Raw genomic sequence first — 9,525 nt, forward strand, 5'->3', positions numbered from 1 at the left:
CTTGAGTGAAGGCTACTTTTATACTAGGAGAAAATATAGGATTTTCTAAACACAAACAAACAAAGATAAAACATTTCATTTCATTCAAACATTGTCACTTAAATACTTATGAAATTCACCAGCTTAAATGCTGATCTACTCTTTCAAAATTACTTGTATGTCCCAGGAAATCAGTAAATTTCAGGTATTCATTTCGCTTTTGATGAAGGGATGCTGCGGCGCCTGTTTAATCTCGTGTTTTTGACATCATATTGTAATTGAGTTTTGAACATGTACTTTTGACAAATGTAAACTTTCAATTATATATATGATGGTTGTATTGCTTTCTTTACTATGTATTCATTTGTTACGCTACCACATGAAGTCATCCGCCCCCGAACGTTTCCGCCGTTCAGGTTTGGGGGTGTGACACAACAACCAAGAACAGACAACAGCATTAGCTCTATCCCATTTAGTTTTCTTTGACTCATCAACACTGCTCTTTTTACAAGTACCATCAACAAAGCCTAACTTATTCCTTGCCTTAAGAGCCCTAGAAATGGAACTTCTCCATAATCTAAAGTTTTCATTACCAGTCAACTTGATTGTAATTATAGAAGTAACAACATTATCAGAAGGGTGAATGTAGAGAGGATCATCAAAATTAATCTGATCATCCTTTCCACTTCCACTAGGTGGATCAGTTGAGCCACCCGTCATAGAAGCAAACGAACCAAAACAACAAGAAAGAAATCAAGACAAAAACTTCCCATTGAACTGATCTTATGTCCAGATGGTCACCACGTATGTTGGGGCCCAAGACAACCAGTACAGAGGAAGAAATAAACCAGATATACAAAAGAAAACAACCAATACACACAGAACACCAGAATCTTCACAAACAAATATGTAAGATAGAAAGAAAAGAACAAGAAATTGATCACAAAGCCTTTTAGGATGAGTCAAGTGCAGGTATCGACTTTCTTTGTCCGTTCTCACCTAGGGTTTATCAGTGATGAGCTCTGACCCCTAGTGAGTTATTTCAGACTCAAAGATTAATCGATTTGGCTTAATCGTTGTTCACAACCAGTCTTGTAGACAACCTTGATTTGATCTTCACAGAAGTAACCTACAAGATCACAAACAATCTCGCAGTACCAAATCCAAAAGAAAACAGATGTTCGATTTGATTTTCCAGAGAAAACCCTAAATCAAAACGAACATCAAGAAGAACACAGTCGATGAATAGAAGATCAGAGTTCACACGAACTCATGATTAAACAACTGTGTCAATCAAAGAGCAAATAAAGAAAAGAGTTCAGAAATCACCAGTACGATCGTGAGACGAACAAACGCAAATCAACGAACGTCACAAGAACAACGAAGGAGCCTAAGCTCTGATACCATGTAAAAAAATGTAATCGACACAAGATCTTCCCAATATCATCATTTCATTCACTATGAAACAGATGGTTTACATCAACTGATTACAAATAAAACCTCTCTACAAAATCACTCACACACTCATATTACAAAACTAGTGTGACAACTATTTATGAACAAACCCTAAATGAAAACCCTAACTCAAGATGAAAGAGAAACTGAGAGAAACAGAACAGATGGAAAATATCTTGGTAGTTACAACTAAAACCATTTTACACATTATATACATCGACCAACTAGACTTCGGGTATTACCCATTGATCCATTGACTCGCGTATATCCTTCTCCTGCATAACAACTTACCACAATATACACACAAATATATAATATAACATTTTTATCTTATAACTAATAAATTAATGTTTAAGTTTGAATATCTTTATTAACTCTTTTCAACAATGGATTACAGGTAGATTGGACTAATTATTGCTGGAATTCAACACATATGCAGCGGTGACTTGGAGATGGGTGTTTTTTTCGTGCAGCAGCTTCGTGGAAGCTCTCTCTTAAATGCCTACGATAAACTTTTGCCATGTTTAGAAGTTCCCCCCCACCCACCTTTTTTTTTTCTTAAAATGTCAGATGGCATCAGATCTCTAGCTACTCAACTAATTCAAGTCCTTTTCTTTGATATTTCTCTACCCTGCATGGTCTTAATATTAAGTAGCACTACCCAATTATTTTTTAGAGAGAATAACATGTCTAGTTAATCTTGTTATAATATTTCTTTGTAAAATATTTTTCAACCTAAAGTTTCGATTTAAAAATATAAAGTTCGTTTTTGCTGTGAAAATTCAAAAGTGTCTTTGGAAATTTCTACGACAATTAATTAAAGTACTTCAAAAAACTGTTTTTTGACCAAAAATCATATTTTGTAAAAATATTTAAGCAATTTCCGGTACATAGTGAAAGACAATTTCTTAAGTCAACCTGCAGTGACTTTTTTTTTTTTTTTTTTTGTTTAAATTCATAACATTGTCGTTTTCGCCATTTTCATAAGTCAAATGAAAATTTGACACGTCAACCTATACATTTTTTCTTACACGGTATTATATATATTGTCAAAAGTCTCTCAACTTAAGAAATCATTTTAACAAGATAAAGTTTTATTTTGCTGTGAAATTAGTCTTAAAAAATTCTTACCACAAAAATGTTTTAATTTTCGGACTGGAAGGTATCTATTTTTGCATATCGATAAATAGCTTGTAATTTTGGATTATTTTTTATATATGATAATGGTCATCTTTGTGAATATAAATCTCTAAAGATTAACTGTTAGATAAATATATAGAATAGTAGGTTTACATAGACTACTAAATTTAGCAAAACCCTATATGAAACGCAAGATTGGGATCACATGTGTTGTTTGAACTAAAAATTCAGATGATCACATGCATGGTAGCTGTATAATCATGCCTCTTTTTTAAATTTGATGATATGGGTCATCTATATATTTCCCCACCATCTACATATTTTACTTCAAACATTTTGACGTGCCTACTTAACAGGTAAGTTTAATTTAGCTTTTATTTCACTATAATTTATAAATGTTTTTTGTATTTTGCTTGTGTAAGTTAACTGATGTAAATATAATATTTAATCAGATTTAAAACATGGGTCTATGTTTTGGATGCATTAAAGTAGAGCAGTCTAACGTTGCTGTGAAAGAACATTTTGGCAAATTTGATAAGAGTACTTCAACCTGGTTTTCACTGTATGCCTTGGTGCTTCGGCTACATGGTGGCTGGTAAACTGTCGTTGCGTGTGCAACAGCTTGATATTCGTTGTGAGACAAAAACAAAGGTTCTATTTTTATTTTTATTTTTACTTTCATTTCTTTATAAAATCAAATCTAGACTAATTGTTTTTTACACTTATATTATTTGCGATTTCAGGACAATGTGTTTGTTACTATGGTTGCGTCTGTACAGTATTGTGCATTGTCTGATAAAGCTGTTGATGCTTTCTATAAGCTCTCAAACACCAAGATACAAGTTCAAGCTTATGTCTTCGATGGTATGTCGAACCAAAATGGTTATATTTTTCAATGGTTTTTGTTTTATTTTGTATTGGTTTTGAGTAGTAATTAGGGCAAGTGTACCGAAGCTCCAACTGGATGACGTTTTTCTGCAAAAGAATGATATAGCCAAAGGCGTTGAAGATGAGCTTCAAAAGGTGATCATACTTCTTTTCCTTTAATTTGTTTGTAATTCCTTCAAAACAAACTTATCTATTACTTTTTTTTTATATATGTTGTTGTAACTTGTAAACGTGGGCATACAGATGCATGAATGATGCTTCTTGACTTTAATGTTGTATTTTTTTTAGGCAATGTCAGGTTATGGTCTTGAGATTGTACAAACTTTGATTGTTGATATAGAACCAGATCAACATGTGAAGAAATCCATGAATGAAATCAATGCAGGTATATATAGTGATATTGGTAACAAGATTCTTTATAAGATAATAACACTGATTATCATTATATATATGTAACAATAGCTGCTAGAATGAGAGTTGCTGCAAATGAAAAAGCAGAGGCTGAAAAGATTCTTCAAATCAAACGAGCGGAAGGAGAAGCAGAATCCAAATACTTATCTGGACTTGGAATCGCTAGACAGCGTCAAGCGATTGTGGATGGTTTGAGGGATAGCGTGCTTGCGTTTTCTGAAAATGTTCAAGGGACATCAGCAAAAGATGTAATGGATATGGTGTTGCTGACTCAATACTTTGACACTATGAAAGAGATTGGAGCTTCTTCCAGTTCTAATGCTGTTTTTCTTCCTCATGGACCTGGTGCTGTTAAAGATATCGCTTCTCAGATCCGTGAAGGGCTCCTTCAGGCTGAAACTGTGCGACGCTAGTTTGATGAAATAGTGTTGAAGTGGTTGAATTTGATAAACTATTAGGAGATACTATTAGGGCTATTTGTGATTTGATAAACTAGTAAGATGCAAGTATATACTACATGGGTACGTGTGTGTGTATATATATATATATATATATATATATATATATATATATATATATATATATATATATATATATATATATATATATATATATATATATATATATATATATATATATATATATATATATATATATATATGTTCAGGTTCATTTGAGACCATTCTAATTTTGTGAGACAGTGAGACCAAATCTAAAAATAATTTTAAAATGCAAAATAAATGGAAAAATCCAAAAATTCTTTTTTTAAATGTTATTTTCGGAACTTGAATTAACTAAAAAAATATTAAAAAAATATAAAAAAAATAAAAATAAATAAAAAAAAAATCCGTTTTTTTTTTGAAAAATACGTGAAATATTCTAAATAGAATATTTCACTGACATATTCTAAAAAATAATTTTAAAATGCAAAATAAATGGAAAAATCTAAAAATTCTTTTTTTAAATATTATTTTCGGAACTTGAATTAACTAAAAAAAATAAAAAAAAAATTAAAAAAATAAAAAAAAAATTCTATTTTTTTTGAAAAATACGTGAAATATTCTAAATAGAATATTACACTGTACATATTCTAAAAATAATTTTAAAATGCAAAATAAATGGAAAAATCAAAAAAATTCTTTTTTTAAATATTATTTTCGAAACATGAATTAACTAAAAAAAAATAAAAAAAAATAAACAAATGCGTCTCACGGTCTCACAAAATATAAGTGGTCTCAAATGAACCTAACCCTATATATATATATATATATATATATATATATATATATATATATATATATATATATATATATATATATATATATATATATATATATATTATAACGGTCGAAATTAACTCTTCAATTTAGTCACCCATCTATTTAATTTACGTATTTGATCTTAATAGAGAACGTTTAGATTTTACTAATATGCCACCCATCGATCCACTACGTCATTAATAACTTTTTACACTTTTTTATTAAAATAAATTATATGCAAACTGTAAAACTGGAAATATGTTATATTTTTTTCATCGATGGTGTTCTTTAAGACAAGTTTAGCAATTGTGTTCGATCTACACCACAAAACAAACCCACAGCAAATGTGCAAAGTAGAAATTGGAAACCCAAAAGAAATCATTCTTAATAAATGAAGGTTTTTTTTGACCACATGTCAATCTCTTATGAGTTTTGACACTTGTCATTTTGTTATTTTCTCAATTAACACATCATATTTACACCTTAATTAATAATTGCCTTAATTGAAAATAACCAATAAATTACAATATTACAACTCATATAGTATTTAATATGTTTCATTTTAAATTTAAATTTTAAATAAATTTTTGTTTAAACCTTCCTATTTAATTATTATTTTTTTTTTTGTTTTATCCAACCCGTATAACATACGGGTCTCACAACTAGTCTACTATTAAATAAGAATACAAATCTACCGCTTGGAAAACCAAAACAAATATAGAAATCAAAGAAGTAGTAGGCAAATATACCAATTAGAGACCGAACACAAAAATGCAAAATTGTTTCAAACAAACCCAAAATATTAAAGCATCCACCTTGTAAACAATTCATGGTTTTGATGGTGGAATTGGTCGTGAAAGACGTGGTATCTAGGGAAACATTAGCAACTTGCACCTTGTACCTGATTATCCAAACATCCACTTTCTAATTAAACATGTTTATGTGGCAGAATCAAAAGTGGAGTTGAAGTGAAGAACCTGATGGAAAATTCTCTATATCCTCCATTAGGAGGATTATCGATGCTAAAAATCTGATTAAGTATCTTTCAAGACTGCTTCGAATAAAATTGCTCCAGGCAAAGCTAATTTACTCATTTGGAGGGCACGATTGGATAGATTACCTACTCGTATCAATCTTGATCACATTGGAGTTAATGTGGGTTCTCTTCTATGTCCCTTGTGCAAGGCTAAACAAGAAACCGAAGGTCACATTTTCATGGATTGCTCCCCTGCTTTGGAGGTACAGTCGCCATTAATAATTAGTGGATCGATTTTGCTATAGTTGCGACCTCGATTCAATATGCTTTCACTCCTGACTGTGCCATTAATTACCTAAAGAAGGAACACACACATATTTGTGTTCTCATATTAGCCTTTGCATGGGTGACATAGACCTTCAAGAGCGGGGTTGTATTTCACAACAAAACTGTGAGTGCAAAATATATGCACGGACAAGGTTTGAGAACTCAAACCTTGAGGTAACTTAAGATCAATGTATGCTAATAATAAAGATCCAATCTAGTCTGGTAAACCAGTCTAATCTCTGAATTAATATAATCAACAAAGTACTCAAAAGTATAAAAATGATTAAATATGAACAATATAAAGTGTAACAACCCAAAAATTAGGGGTAAAAATTTTATTTTATTTGTAGTTAAAACACATATATCATTTGAATTCAAGCATTCCAAAAACATTGCTAATTAAAACATTTATCAGAGTCAATCCCAAAATCACATATTGCGGAATCACGGGTGTGTGCGCTGTAATCCTGCCGGGCCCATCCTTTCCCAACCAATGATACCTGAAACCATAAACAAAACTGCAAGCACGAAGCTTAGTGAGTTCCCCAGAGCATACCCACAAAATCTGCATAATCACATAATCATATAAGCTATATCAGCTACATAAACCACATAAGCCATGCATACAAACATATAAGGATGTCATGGACTCCCTCCAGGGTCTTATACCTATGTGTCATGGGCTTCCCCATGGTCTTTACCTGGAATGTCATGGGCTCCCCCCATGGTCTAATATCTAACTTCCATGGGCTCCCCCTGGGGTCTTCCATGCAAGTATCACAAAGACAACTAGCATATCACACATCACATAAACAACTAGTATACCACATACCACATAAACAATGCATATAAACATATAAGGATGATGTGGGCTCCTGTCAGTGTCTTATACCTACATGTCATGGGCTCCCCCATGGTCTTTACTACTTGTCATGGGCTCCCCTTATGGTCTTTACCTAGGAATGCCATGGGCTCCCCCACATGGTCTTATATCCAACTGCCACGGGCTCCCCCCGGGGTCTTCCATGAAAATAACACAAAGTCAACTAACATATCATATATCACAGAAATATCTATCATACTACATAACTCATACATAACATATAAGGATGTCGTGGACTCCGTGCATGGTCTTACTCCTATGTGCCATTGGCTCCTCCACATGGTCTTAACTACTTGTCATAAGCTCCCCCACATGGTCTTTACCTAGGAATGTCATGGGCTCCCCCACATGGTCTTATGTCCAACTGCCACGGGCTCCCCCCGGGGTCTTCACATATGTAGTCAATAAGTACTAGCACATTCTCATATACATGCATACCAGACATATCAGTAGTGAATCCACAATAATCACTATAACTAACTAAATGGGACGGCCTTGGTGCCTTCGACCCATTGTTATGGTGAGGAGACTCACCTCGAATGCATACGCTTCCCGAATGAAATCCTTAGCTGCTCCCCTATCCACATCCCGGAGCTACCAATATCAGTTAACACTCAATTAGCAATTGAGTTCTAATCCATACATATCACTTTATACCCAGGGTAAAAAGATCATTTTACCCCTAACCTATCTTTGTCAAATACTTTGGCCCATACTATAATCTAAAAGGCCCAAAGGCCACTTAATCAACTAATGGCCCAAGTTTTCAAATTGGCCCAAACCTCTCCAACGGACCTTATCCTAAAGCCCAATAATTTCCTTAGTCCATAACCCTATTCCCAATCGAACCACGAAGGCCCACAATAACCTAGTTGTAACATCCCAAAAATCATGACCAGAAATTTCTTTTTAAAAACATTACTAAACCATAAATATTAAATCATTTCAATCATACTAAAAGGGTTATATAACAATTCAAAGTATCTTTACAAAACACTTGTTCATTTTATCAGAGTAAACATCCCAGGCTAAACTTCTTGGTGTGTGCCATGCGATCATCCCGAGCTCATCCTTTCGCTACCGGAAGTACTAGAAACCAAAACTGAAAACCGTAAGCACGAAGCTTAGTGAGTTTCCTAACCTACCACATATCATATATTCATAACCAAGAACACATAACCACATACTGGGCCCCCGCTCGCTGCATCGTGCCTCGCCGGCATCGGGCCCCGTCTGACATCAGGTCCCACCTGGCATCGAGCCCTGTTCGGTATACAGATATGTCTCTCTTAGGCCCCGCCTGCCTCCTGGCCTCGCCCGCTACACACATACATACAATCAAATATCATACTAATAAATAAACACTCTTTAACTATTCCCTGATCTAAGGCCTCGCCTAACTAGGGCCTCGCCCCTGTCCTACTACTAAAGTTGTGGAACCCCGTCTACACTCCTGTTAGTAGTGAGATACGGGCCCCCGCCCACAGTCACTCCCTTCTTATCATGGGCCTCTCCCCTACTCTGCTAATGTTTAGATATGGAACCCCATCCATACTCAGCTAGTGATGAGATACGGGACCTCTCCTACACTCACCTCCCTACCAGGCACATACAAATATCACAGAGACAACAAGTATAATCTAACATATCACATAAGAATCTTCCTCAGGATTGCCCCAGCATTGGACCCCCGGTCCGGAGACATACTATTATCTAACATACCTTGGGCTTACCCCGACATCGCACCCTTGGTCCCAAACCTATCATACCGACACATGCAAGAATCACAAAGACCTTTAGCATCCTAACATTCCTCGCCCGACATCCGGTCGTAACCCGAAACATATAACAATAAGTTCCTAGGGCTAACCTCCAGGTCTTCCTTCTATACATAAACATAAACATGAACATAATCATAATGGGCCGACATAGTGACCGTAGACCCATGCACACAGTGAGGAGACTCACCTTGCACTGCTGAAGACTAGTTGAACACTTCTGACTGCTATCAGGCGACTCCTGAACTGTTGATCCTTCGGCTCCCCGAACTATTAATACCCAAAATAACACTTAGACCATAATACCCTCAAAAGTCAAACCAGGTCAAGTTTGGTCAAAGTTAACAGTCAAAGTCAACGCTCCGAGTTGACTCATCAACTCGTCGAGTCCCACAATTCACAGGTTACTTCTGGACTTTGATCCTACTC

General features: G+C 34.6%; 1 pseudogene; it reads left to right on the forward strand.

The window, feature by feature from the left end:
* Nucleotides 1-3,035: 3,035 nt before the first annotated feature.
* On the forward strand, nucleotides 3,036-4,394 carry LOC111906783 (hypersensitive-induced response protein 1-like; annotated as a pseudogene).
* The last annotated feature ends 5,131 nt before the right edge of the window (nucleotides 4,395-9,525 follow it).

This window comes from Lactuca sativa, chromosome 4 (genome assembly GCF_002870075.4).
Source record: "Lactuca sativa cultivar Salinas chromosome 4, Lsat_Salinas_v11, whole genome shotgun sequence".
In the NCBI taxonomy this organism is placed as follows: Eukaryota; Viridiplantae; Streptophyta; class Magnoliopsida; order Asterales; family Asteraceae; genus Lactuca; species Lactuca sativa.